This window comes from Desmodus rotundus, chromosome 10, assembly GCF_022682495.2.
Source record: "Desmodus rotundus isolate HL8 chromosome 10, HLdesRot8A.1, whole genome shotgun sequence".
Lineage (NCBI taxonomy): Eukaryota > Metazoa > Chordata > Mammalia > Chiroptera > Phyllostomidae > Desmodus > Desmodus rotundus.
Genome location: NC_071396.1, coordinates 26,662,517 through 26,675,927, shown reverse-complemented (window position 1 = coordinate 26,675,927; position 13,411 = coordinate 26,662,517). Strand labels below are relative to the sequence as shown.

Below are 13,411 nucleotides of genomic sequence, written 5' to 3'. Positions count from 1 at the left end.
TCCTGTACCACAGAGGGGTAATTCGTGATTGCACCCCTTTCCTCAGTAATGTGCATCTCACGCTGCTCCCCTTGGGACCACACAGCCAGGGCACCGAGAGCGTGGAGGGGCCGGGACAGCAAGGACCGCAGCTCTGTGTTCTGAGAAAGCGTTTTCCCACTAAGAGTGCAGTGTCCCACCGCAAGCCCTCACTTCGTCATCGTGGGGCAGTGGTCCCGCTCCTTCCCCAGGTGACTTCTGCAGGACTGAGAGTATTGAAAGATGAAAACGACAGAGAAGCCTAATTACTGAAGAGAACAATTTCCCAGCAGCGCTTTCTCCAGAAAGCACGCTTTCCCACTCAGCACCAGGGGGGCGGGCCTGCACTTTGCGGCATCGAGTTCAATTCTGTTGCAGACGCTGGGTGGAGCTTACTCTCCTGCCATTGAAGGTAGGTAATGAGGAATCTCACTCAGTGGCAATGGAGGTGGGGGGGACACACCTTAGAACATAGAGGAGAACCCACGGGCCAGGCCTGGCAGGGGTTGCGATGGCAGGGCACCGAGAGGACCGAACCGTCCTGGCCATGTCGTCCGCATGTGGAGGGAGGCCCTGGGTCCCACACCCCTCGCTGCACAGCATGAACAGAGCAGAAAGCTTCCTTCTTCAGGCCCCTCTGCAACCCCAGATGGGAAGAAGTGAGGCGGGGAGAAGAGCTTTTAACAACGAGTGTGCAGCCCTGACCACTGTGGCTCAGTGGGTTGGGCGTCGTCCCCCAAAGCGAAAGGTCGCCGGTTCAATTCCCGGTCAGGGCACGTGCCAGGGCTACAGGTTCAGTCCCCAGACGGTGGCCATGCACGAGGGGCAACCGATCGATGTTCCTTTCCCTCTCTATCTCCCTTCCTTCCACTCTCTCTACAGATAAACAAATAAAATCTTTAAAAATATCTAGTATGCGATACTTTGTCTAGGAAGTACATGTAGCTGGTATTCTCTGAGACTGGATACAGTGACTGCGGACTGGCAGAGCGACATGCACAACGGAACTGTAAAACTGTAACGTGCACTGGGTGGACGGGGATAGGGACATGTGTGATGCACTGTGAGACTATAGTGTGCCCTGAGCTGCAGGACAACCAAGTCCCATTACTGTGAATCACCAAGTAGTCCAGGTTTTGTTTACGTTGCTTACTAGCAAACAGGGGGCTGAAGCTTGAAAATGTTTCAAGTTTTACCAGAAATGCATTCCCTACCACACTACTTTGAACTCCTGGGAGCTAACCAATTCTAGAAATATAACTCAGTATCTCATTTTAAGTCCCGCAGGACTATTAAATGCATTCAGCATACACATGTGGAGCGTCTGGGCTGAGCCAGGCCCCTCGGAGAGCAATAAGGACTTTTCCTCAAGGAGCCTAAGAGTCAGGAGGAGCTATGTTCCCCACAGGACACATCTCTAAGGAGGCATCCTCAGGAACGCGTCCTGTGCTCTCGTCCGCCAGGGAAATGCGTACAGATATCTTCAAGAGATGCCTCACTTCTCCTCACTGTCCTCTCTCAGCGACGACTAGCGGGCACTTGGAGAAAACTAAGGGGTCACTCTGCGCAGACAGCACGGTGAGATGGAATGTCAGGGGTCAGGCAGCTGCACGTCCGTGTTTTACCCGTGACGTTAAAACCCAGGCAGGGGTGTCCAACCCGTGCTACATGATGGCTATGATGTGGCCCAACACAAAACCGTCAATTTACTTGAAACGTGAGATTTTTTGTGTGTGATTACGTGTTTTTACCACGTGTTCCAAGACAACTGTTCTTCCTCCAGTGTGGATCTAAGATGCCAAAAGGTCGGACACCCCTGATTAGAAAGTGTGCCTTCACGGGGTTCCGCATGGCCACACGTGGATGCTCACCTGTGTCCCTGGCCTGGCCCTCCATTACCGCAGACACAGAGGGGTTGCATTTCAGCGCAAGGATGCATGGACCTTGTACTAATAAACACCCCCCCCCCCGCCTGCCCCCCCCCCCCCCCCCCCCCCCCCCGTGCTGAGCAGCGGAATCTCGCCTGTGCCGGCCCCTCCCTGGGGCCCCTGCAAGCCACCGGCAACAGGACGCATTTCTGAGCACGCCGCCTGCGGGGCTGCTGGCAGGCGGTTGAGACAAGTCAGCTTCGGTCATAGAGACCTAAGGAAGCCCTGCCAACCCGCCCGGTGCAGGCAGGTTACCCGGGGGACAGGACCAGCCGACAGCTGGTAACACACAGTGCCTGACCACCCAGGGTCAACTCCACATCCGGCCAAGTGGTCCCGTGGGCTCGGTTCGCCATCGGTGCTTCAGACAAGGCAGACAGGACAAACTAATCCAGAGGCGCGCATGCACTGTGACTTGCAAGTCCCAGCCACTTGTCCCCAGAGACCCGGCCCTGCCTCCTGATCTGCCTGTCAGTGACTGCATGCCCAGGGTGCCAGCTCAGGCAGATGGCCTGATACACGGCAGGGCCTGCAAAAGAGCCACTTGCTTGCGTGCACGTGGGCCCGCCTCACCCCTGGGGTGGCATTGAGACCTCTGCGCCCTTCCCTGCAGTCAGTGCTGAGGACGAGAGGTGCCCTGTGGGCTCAGCGCACATGACGTGCTGTAAGAAGGCCAGCAGGCCCTGCAAGGGAGCGTCCCACAGATGGCAGGGCGCCACCGTGGGGTCACATCACTCTTTCATCTTTCCCCTGCCCCCCACACTGTTCGTGTGAACGACTGATCTTTCATCAACTCCAGAGAGTAAGCAAATGTGTTGTGTTGCAGTCCCAGGCAGGGAGCCCTCAAGGGCTGCCATCCCTGTGACCCGCAGCGGCACCGTTCTCAGCAAGTCTACAGTCCACTCAGATTTAGAGAACTGTCCTTTAAAAAAAAAAAAAAAACCAACCAACCAAACAAACAAAAAACATACGTGGCTAAGGAGTCTAGATACACTACAAGAATCACTAAGCCATAGAAAGTCATCCATCCTTCTTCCCTACCAAAAATGCCCAAGCAGGTCCATCCATGCCACTCCCTGAGTTACAAGTGCAAACTTTCAACCCATCTAGTGACGGGGGAGCGGAGAAATGGGGCTGGTGGCGAGGAGACAGGCTTGGTCTCCCACTCCTTTCAGGGGGACGACCGACCGCTGATCGCTCTTTCGGCTCGGAGTGTTCATGGCTCGCAGGCTTGCCTGGCCCTCCTATAGGAGGACAGAAAACTCGTGCTCCCCGGGGACTCCAGGGACCGTGCCCAAGGTCTCAGATCTGGTCACCCCACCCATGCTGGCTGGCGACATGTCCCATTTATTTTTACTGTTCGATGGTGATTCCTTCAAGAGACAGCATGCTGCTGTTCAGAAGACTGGAAAAAACCAAAGATTCCAATGTATGCAATTTAAAGAGAAAAAGTTAACGGCGTGTATCTTGGATGCCAATCTTTCTGAAAGGCAGGAAGAATTACACGTGCAAATGCACTGCCCACATTTCTTTCTAAGCTTGAAATCATCATTAGGGAAATAACGGGGACATGGATTATAGCTCTGGTCTTGGAACCCCCAAGATAAAAGGGTGCTGAGCTAGCGTTCAGGGTGGGGGTGGTGCTGCAGAAGGCAGGGTGGGCCGTGTCCCAGGACACAGCCCGTGTGTGCTCTCTTCCACAAGAAGGACATGCCATGCCCACCGTCAGATTAATTTAAGAAACAGGAGCCCTGGCTGGGGAGCTCATTGGGTTAGAGCATCCTCCCAATATGCCAAGGTTGTGGGTTCGATCCCCAGTCAGGGCATGTACAGGAATCAACCAATGAATGCATCAGTGAGTGGAACAACAAGTCACTGTTTCTCTCTCTCTCTCTCTCTCCCGTTCTTTCTCTAAATCAACAAAAAGAAAGAAAAGAAAAGAAACAGGAGAGCCAGGTCATAGACAGCTCCTAAAATGGAGGCACATGATCTGGGTAAGTCGTGGGGTGTCAGGGCCAGGACAGCAGAGTGGGGGTCTTCTCAGAGGTATCGCGGCCCAAGCTGGCGGGGACAGCGGCCGGGACACTGCTCCCGCTCCGAGCAGTCACCTCCCCTGGGCCGAGCCCCTAAACTCTGGTCTCAGTGACTGAGACACAATCTCAGCTCATGGGGCAGGGGCATTTGCACCAATCCCCAGCAGCACGAGGAACGGCCGTAATCTAATAAAACAATCGAATGAAATGCGGAGTAGTGAAGGAAATGGCTTTTACAGGTTCTCCTGTTACACTTCATAAAAGTCAATACAGCATCTTACTTATGTATATTCATTCAGACACCACATTTCCGTTGGAGTTATAAGGAAAATTATGTAAGAGGAAACCCAGCTCAAACAGAAAGCGTTTCCTGGGAAGGAGACACTCAAAACCCTCCCGACTCAGAAAACGAGTGTGTTCCCTTCGGACTGAGCAGCTTGAACTAGGAGAGATGCACTTAGAGCTGGCGGGAGCGTGAAGGCACATTCGCCCCCTCTGAATGGAGAGCCACAAACTCTACCGGAGGGGCTGGAGTTTCGAGGCTGCGTGCTATTGACTCGATCGGGCCTTGGGGACGTGGGAAGCCACTGCTCTCCTTTTCCCACAAGGAGCCCAGAGCATGACAGGCCCACGCCTGGTGCAGGGTGGCCAGCTGTGGCTGAAGGAGGAGGAAATATACAGGTTTTGCTCCATCCCAATCCCAGTCGTTGCCCACCCTACCCCCTCCTCCTGGTCAAGAGAGACGCCGCGTGCAAACCAACCAGCTAAACGCTCCTCCACGCTGTGGGCAAGTCATAGGGTGGCACCCATCTCTCAGGCTCAGAATTTAAAGACTTATTTTCAACCCACTTCTCCAGTTGGTCACCATGGATAACAAGGAACCCTGTCCCCAATGTGTGGCGAAGGCGCTTCCTCCCTCACCCGCTCGGTGGGGTCTGTGAAGGCCACCGTAACCTTGGTCTGCCGCGAATGCTCCTGGGGGATGCAGCAGTGCCCAGCGGTGGACAGAACTCCACTCCCGAGTTTCAAGGGTAAATATTTTCAAATTACATATATTACAAAAAGGAACCAGCTTGCTTGGCTTCTGTGCAAATGCTTGGCTTCTACGCAAATGCCCGTGGCTCCCAGGATTCCCTCTGACTAGCATGGTCCGGTGTTGCCCCCAGGGAAGGACATCTTCTGAAGGACCTGGGGCCACCTGTATTTTTTTTTTCTAGTGGCACTTCCCCCTGGAGCCATTTAAAGTGCTCCAAGTGAAGCAACTGCCACAGCACAAAGCTGGGGGAAAAAAAAAAAAAACCCAAACCACATTATTCCCATTTGCCCCCTTGAAATCAATAATTTAGTATTTCATGCGTTTTCAACAGAGTAAATAGAAAGAAAATTATTGCGCTGCAGGGTGTGATGGCTCCCCTGTTGCACGCAGGCTCCCTCGCGAAGAGAGAGGAGGCTGGTTTTCAAACCACATCCCGAGGCTGCGTGACCACCCACACCCCGGGAAACACCCGTCCCAGCTCAGCGAAGGGACCCTCCCTTCGCTGAAGGCGCACGCCCAAAGTCAGGTTAAATACCTCGACGTGGCAAGCACAGTTGCCTCTTTGCCCCTGGTTTTATTTTCTTTAGCCAAAAGAGCCGTACAAGGATTAAGCACTTGCTTGTCTCCATCAGAGATACCCTGAGGCTGGGAGCTGACACTGAGTCGCCGGGGCTTAAGCGCACAGGAGTCAAACCCAGAGCGGACCCCACGGGGCCCTGGCGCCGCGGGGGCCCCACCAGGACCAGGACGCCCTCCCACGAGGCCGACACGCTCCCTCCTTCCCCAGCCCACACTGCCCCTTCCGCAAACGCAGTCCGTGGAGGCCCCGCATCTCCACACTACAACCAACCGCCCCTAGCCCCAGACAGGGAGCCATGAAAGCCTTCTCCCTGCCCCAGCCGGGGAAGCCACAACCTCTGGCTACTCAAGTAGGTGCCTGTCCTTCCGTCAGTTTGCATCCCGGGGGCGACGGGCACACGAAGACGCAGAGCAGGCGCGCGCGCACACACCCCGCACACGCACACCTCCCCCCAACCTGGCGGTCCCTCCCCAGGTGGCTCAGGTAGGGGCCCCGCCAGCTGCGGTTAGCGCGCCCCCTGCCGGCCCCGCGGGAGCTGACTCAGCCTTTATTCTCTGGGCCTAAGACGGGAAGGAAAGGCATGACCTTAAAGATCCGAAGGGAACGAAAAGAAAAGCCGAGGCAATGTTGGCTTCTTGGAAACGGAAGACACGACACTAAGCATAAAAAGGGTGTGAAGAGGTTTTAGAGTGACGGTTTTTGAAGTGCTTTAGGAAGTAAGTGACGGACATCTGAAAATCCAGCGGGAGCCCTGCATTTGCATTTTCTCGGTGCAAATGACAGTGAGTTACATCAAAACCATGATGCCAACTATTTCCACAAGCCCACGGGTGAAAAACGAAGTGAATGCGGCCAGAGTGCTTCCGCAGACTCGATTTCTACACGGCTCACAATCCAGAGCCTTAGAAACCAATTTTCATACTCAAGTGCAGAAAAAGCTCAGCTGTGACTTAAGAGGTCGAGGTTCAAAGGAATTATACACAACGGGGCAAAGTCCCCCAAAACGCACACATCGGACACAATTCTGCTGCAGGCCTCCCTGCCTCACGCCGCCTTGCCATTATAAATAACTTTGGCACCTGTAAGAGGTGCGGTGCCCTGGACCTGCGCTTCCTTCAGCCGCAGGTGCCCCTCCCCTTCCCCACAGGGTGATGACCGGCGGCCCCGAGTCCCCACAACCCCGGTGTTGGCCCCCACCAGGGCCGAGGGCCTCAGCAGTTACTTCCTCAGGGGACACCTGCCACACGGAACCCAGGCTGAGCCCCACATCTGCCAAGACACCATGAGGCCGTGGCTTCTGTCCCGAGTGTCACCACAGGCTGACACAGGCCGTGGCCTCCCCACTTCCTTCACAACCACCCGGGGTTCGAGAGCGCCACGTTCCCGAGCGGGCTGTAACTTCTGCGGGGCATGTGCCATTGCATTCCTTACAGACACAGTGCTGTACACCACAGCTGAAGGCATGCACATTTTCACCAATTAGAAGTAGTCATTAATTATTAAATACCAAAACGTCAATACTTTTGTCCCTGATTGAATATCCTTTCGATACAATAGGCTTAAGTAGGTATTCCAACTGTCTCGGGAACTCGCCCCCTTTTGTGCCCATAACAGTTGGTACTAATGGAATGCTCACAAACACAGCTGAGGTGGCGTGCTGCTTGCACCAAGGGGCACATTCCCCAGGACCTGGTGTGCTGCGGGCCGGGGGGGCGGGGGGTCTCCAGACTTTGCACTCTCTCCATCCTCTCTGGGTATTGAGTCATCCTTGGCAGCTGGTGGGACACACAGCTATGAAGGTAAGGAAATGAAAACCCAGGAAGACCCCAGTGAAGCTGCCTCCCCTGTCTGCAGGGCAGGCTGCTTCCAGACACCTCCTGGACAGGGGGAGGGTGATGGAGAAGGAGGGAGAGCTGCAGATTCTCACCAAGGCCTGTGAAGATTTAGGCGGCATGGCCCACCTTTTCCTGACACATCGCCTGCCCCGTCCAATAGAACACCTTTGAGATTCATCTGCGGCTCACGACGCACTCTCGTTTACAAAGATAAGGCATCCATGAGGCACACAGAGGCCAGGCGTGACTTTGCCCGGGTCCCGGTGCCGTGGACGAGGCAATTCCCAGACCCGCTGGATCTTACAAGTTTCCCTGCAGCCACACTCCAATCGATGAATTCTTAAGCCAATGGCAATAAGAACGTTTCCTTGTGCAAGGGGCTTGAGTTCAGAGAGCAAAAGCAAATCTGGTTGCTTGCAAAGACTCTCAAACGGCTGCAATAGCTACAAGGGGAGGAGGGTATACTCGAGCGGTCGTGTCCAATGAAGGAAAGTTTTTGTTAATGATGACATCACTGACATTTCCCAAATTTAAAGGAGCACTTAAAGCTCGGCAGATGCAATTTTTCCCCTCCAGTGAGAAGATGCTAGGGAAGGCCTCCGGGTCCGTGGCCAAATTGCATTAAGGGTTTGCCTGCTGTCCAGCCAGACCCAGCGGAGCGAACGAGCGGAGCTTCGGACCGCGGGGGCCCACGCAGCCACAGCCCGAGCTCTCGGCTAGCGGCCTCACGCGCTGCTCCCGGGCTGGGCTGGGCCGTGCCTGAGAATCGGCCGGCGCCGCGGGACCCCCAGCGCGTCCACACGGACGGGAAGGCCGGTCCCCCCATGCCTGTCATCACGTTCCAGTGCGGACAGCTAAGCAGCCCGGAGGAGACACCGGCCCCGATCCAGCGCGAGCGCCGCACCCTGCCTGGGATACGTGCGCCTCTCCGGGCCGGAGCCGGTGGCCACGGAGCCCGCGGGGTCCAGAGCGGAGCCCGCAATGCAGACGCGCCGGCGAGCCCTGCGCGGAGCCCACGACCCCTGCGCCCCCTGCGCCCCCCGCGCCCTCGCCTCTCCAGAGCCACCCGGCCTCTGCGCCCACCCGCTTCGCCGCCTCGCCACGGAGGGACCCGGCGCCCGCGCTCTCACGGAGCACCTGCTTCGTCCGCGGCCCCGACCCCGCCGCCGCCGTCAGCACCGCGGCCAGCGCCGTCTCACCTGCCGCGCGCGCCGCTCCGCTCCGCCAGTCCGCAGCGCCGCAGTCGCCGCTACCCGACTTCCATTTTCTCTCTCTTTAAAGGAAAATCAGATCAGCTGTTTCGCTCGCGCTCCGGCTCCGCGGCCCCCTCCCCAGCTGCCGCTCGCGGTCCCGGGGGCCTCTCCTCCCCCGCCTCCTCCCGCGCGCCGCTCCGCCCCTCGCGCCGCTCTGCTCCGCCCGCGGCCGCGCGCTGCGCCCGCCTCCCGGCTCCGCCCGCTGCCGCTCGGCGCGCGCCCTCGCCTGACGTCACCGGCCTCAGCCGCGCCTCCGCCTGCCGCGGACGTGCGCGCGCCCCGCCGCGCCCCCGCCCGGCCCCGGAGCGCGCGTGCTCGCGGCCCGGCCCGGGAGGGCGCAGGGCGCCCCTGAGCCCGCGCCCGCGCCCCGCACCCGCGCTCCCACGCTCGCCCTTCTCGGCGCCCCTGGGCACCCGCCTGCGGGCCAGCAGGAAACGCTGCGTGAACAGCCTGCCTTGGCCCTCCGCCTGCCTCGCACCGTTTGCGTGCACCTCCCTCGTTTCTTCCTCCCCGCTCGAGCATCCCAAACTTTCTCCCACCCATCCTGTCTCGGTTCCATTTCTCAGCCCTGCTGCGGGCCAGCGCATGACATCTACTCCAGAGTTGATGCTTCTGCCTCTTAAACCGCTTTTCCGACCCTCGTCCATTGCTTGCCTTCCTCTTAATACTTTTTCACGCCACCACTTCGCATGGTTCCCCTCGCTGATGGCAAGGGCTGCCCACTGCTTTCTGCCTACGCTCGCTTCTGCTTTCGGTGTAACCACTCCCCCCTACTGCAAATGGTACTTTGTATTTCAGTTAACTAATAACATCCTCACGGATTTCTTGGCAACCACTATGCTACTCCCAACTTAGGACATTTGCAAGGTTTTAAACATTATATATGTGTAATACATTTTAGTAAGTTATTTGACTTCTTAGTATACAGTAAAGTTGACCTTTTTAAATGTACAGTCCTGTGAATTTTTTCTTTTTTTAAACACGTATTCGGATTCCCGTGACCAGCACGCGGGAGACACATCAGGGGGTGTATCTCTCAAAGAACCCCCCTGGTGCTCCATAGTCACACTGTTCCCAAACCCGGTCACCGCCCGGGGTTATGGTGGCCACGGTGGTGTTCTCCATTGCTGTGTTCGTATCCTTTTGAGAATATCATCTGCATGGAAATATGCAATATCCTACATCTGGGGACTGACTTTATTCATTTGCCATACGTCTTTGCGTTTCATTCATGTTGCACATAGCAATGATCCTTTTTATTGTGGGGTACCATCCGATTACCTACATTTTGTTTATCCACTCATTGAAGGTTATTTGGGTGGTTTCCAGTTTTGGACGATTATGGATTGATATTCTATAAACATTGGTGCACGGGGTTTTGGGTAGACAAAAGTTTTCAAATTGGTTGGGTAAATGCCTTAGAGTGCCATCGCTAGGTCTCAAGGTAAATTTGTTTAAACTTGACAGGAACCTGGGAACAGTTTTCTAGAATGTCTCCATTATTTTCATAACCACCAGCAATGTATGGGGGTCCCGCAATCACTATGCTACTCCCAACTTAGGACATTTGCAAGGTTTTAAACATTATATATGTGTAATACAATTTAGTAAGTTATTTGACTTCTGAGTATACAGTAAAGTCGACCTTTTTAAATGTACAGTCCTGCATTCTTGCCAGCACTTCATATTTGCAATATACAGTGTATGTTTTATTTTAGACATTCTCATAGGTGTGTAGTGATATTTCATTGTTGTTTTAATTTTCAATTCCCTAATTAAAAATGAGGTTGAGTGTCTTTTCATATTCTCATTGCTATCTGTTGATCTTCTTTGCTGAGGTGTCTGTCCACATCTTTGGCTCATTTTTTTCATTGGTTTTTTTCCCCGTTTTCTTCTGGTTGAGTTTTAAGACTTCTTTATATATTTCTGGATAGAAGTACTTTATATAATATGTATTTTGCAAATCTTTTCTGCCACTGTGAGGCTAGCCTTTAAATACATTTTTTTTTATTTATTCACTTGAGAGAGAGAGATTTGTTGTTCTTACTTATTTATGCATTCATTGGTTGATTCTTGTATATGCCCTGACTGGGAATCGAACCCACAGCCTTTCTGGTATAAGAGATGATGCTCCAACCAACTGAGCCACCTGACCAGAGTTGTAATTCTTCATCATGGTATCCTTTTAATGTCTATGAAATCAGGATGGGTAAATCTTTCAATTATGAAATTAGTACACTGTGTCCAATATATTTTTCTTGGTTGTTCTGGTATGATTTTCTCAATTTTAATGATATTTTTCACCAAAGAACCAGCTTTGGGGTTTATTACTTTTCTCTATTATTTTCCTGTTTTCAATTTTATTTGCTTCTGCTTTAATTTTTAGTATTTCTTTCTACTTCTTTTAGGCTAAATTGCTCTTCTTTTTCTAGTATACTAATGTGGAAGCTGAGTGGACAATCTTTCATTTTTCTTCTTTTCCATTTAATGCTGAAATTTCCCTCTAAGCATTGCTTTCTATGCACACTACAAATTTTAGGGTTATATTTTCATTTAGTTCCATGTATTTGAATTACTCTTGATATTTCCTCTTTGATCCCAGTATTATTTAGAAATATATTGTTTAGCCCTGGCTGGTGTAGCTCAGTAGATTCAGCACGGGCTGCAAACCAAAAGGTTACCAGTTCAATTCCCAGTCAGGGCACATGCCTGGGTTGCGGGCCACGTTCCCGGTAGGGGGCGCTTAAGAGGTAACCACACATTGATATTTCTCTCCCTCTCTTTCTCCCTCCCTTCCCCTCTCTCTAAAAATAAATAAATAAAATCTTTAAAAATATATATTGTTTACTCTCCAAATAATTTGGGATTTTCAGCTCTCTTCTTTATTTCTAGGTCAGTTCAGTTGTGGTCTAAGAATATGCTTTGTGTGGTTTCTATTTTTCACTTGATAAGAGGTGTTTTATGGCCCAGCATATGGTCTGTGTTGGTGAATGTTTCGTGCGAGTTCAAGAAGAACACGCGTTATGCTGTCTCTGGACCGAGTGCTCCATAATTATCAGTCACCTCAAGGTGGCCGTGCTGTTCCGACTTTCTGCCTCCTCGGGCTACCAGTTATGAAAGAGGAGTGTGGAAGCCCCTGACTACCGTAGTGGATTGGTCTATTTCTTTTTTCAGCTGATCAGTTTTTGCCTCACAAGCACGTTTAGAATTATGTAGTCTTCTTGGGCAACTGGCCTCTTTATCAGCTAGTTCTCCCACCTCCAGCCCCGACGATTCTCCTTGTTCTCAAGGCTGTTTTGTCTGAAATGAATTTGGCCACTCCGGGTTTTCTTTTGGTCAAGGTCAACATGGTATCTCTCTCTCTCTCCACGCCTTTACTTTTAACCAATCAGAGACTTTAAAAATCACGTGGGGTACTTGCAGACAAGATATAGTTGGGTCTTGTGTTGTTGTTGACTCTGGCAATATCTTTTTATTGATATGTTTAGACAATTCACATTCAACACAATTATCGATCTATTCGGATTAATATCAACCATATTTGTATCTGCTTCCTATCAGTTGACCATGGCATGCTTTTCTTTCCTCTCTGGTTTTAACTGAGTAGTTTTTGTTATCCCATTTTGTCTTCTTTCAAAGTATCAGCTGTATTTCCTCTAAGCGTTTTTAGTGGTTGTTCTAGAGTGTATGGTATACATTTTTCATTAATTACATCCACCTTCAAATAATACTATTTAGCTTCACAGCTAGTGAAGTTCCCGATCCCCTCTCCCACTCTTTGTGACATTGTTATAACCTCCCAATACCTTGTTACTGTTCATTGCTTTGAACAGTTATCTTGTAGTTCAATGAAGACAAAACATTTTATTTCACCTTCATTCATTCCTTCTCCAACAATCTTCCCTTCTTTGTTTAGATCCAAGTTTTTTACCTATATCATCTTCTCTCTGAAGAAAATCTTTTTTTTAAGGTTTTATTTATTTATTTTTAGAGAGGGGGGAGGGAGGGAGAAAGAGAGGGAGAGAAACATCAATGTGTGGTTGCCTCTTGTGCACCCCCTACTGGGGACCTGGCCCACCACCCAGGCATGTGCCCTGACTGGAAATTGAACCAGCAACCCTTTGGTTCACAGGCCAGCACTCAATCCACTGAGCCACACCAGCCAGGGCTGGAGAACATCTTTTAACATTTCTGGAAGGACAGGTCTGATGGTGAATTGCCTCAGCTTTTGTTTGCCTGAGAAAGTCTTCAGTTCTCCTTCGCTTTTGAAGGCTAATTTTGCTGGGTATAGAATTCCAGGTTCAGTATTTTGGTTTTTCAACCCTTAAGTATTTCACTCCATTCTCTTCTTGCTTATGTGGTTTTTGATGAGAAATCTGCTATAATTCTTATCCTTTACCTTTTTTTCCCCTCTATAGGTAACTTCCTAACCCCACCATTGGCCCGTGGTTTGACTTCCTCCTAGGTGTTCTCTTTTTTGGTATTTTAAAACTTAAATATGATACACTCAGGTACAATTTTGTTTCGTTTTATCCTGCTTGTTGTTCGTTGAGCTACAGGGATTCATGGTTTGGTGTCTGTTATTAATTTTGAAAAGTTCTCAGCCATTATTCAACTATTTATTCCACCCTTCCCTCATTTTCCTCGACTGCTGGTATTCCCAATACACATTTGTTAACAATTTCGAAATTACCCCACAGTTCTTGGATGTTCTGCACATTTTCCTGT

General features: G+C 51.7%; 1 protein-coding gene across 1 annotated transcript in view; it reads right to left on the bottom strand.

Moving 5' to 3' along the window:
* Positions 1 to 8,670, bottom strand: part of OTUD7A (OTU deubiquitinase 7A) — a 103,987-nt gene extending 95,317 nt beyond the window's left edge. Inside the window, exon 1 of the mRNA XM_053912946.1 lies at positions 8,630 to 8,670. The gene's annotated coding sequence lies outside the window, so the exon portion shown is untranslated. The remainder of the gene's footprint in view (positions 1 to 8,629) is intronic.
* Between the last annotated feature and the right edge of the window lie 4,741 nt (positions 8,671 to 13,411).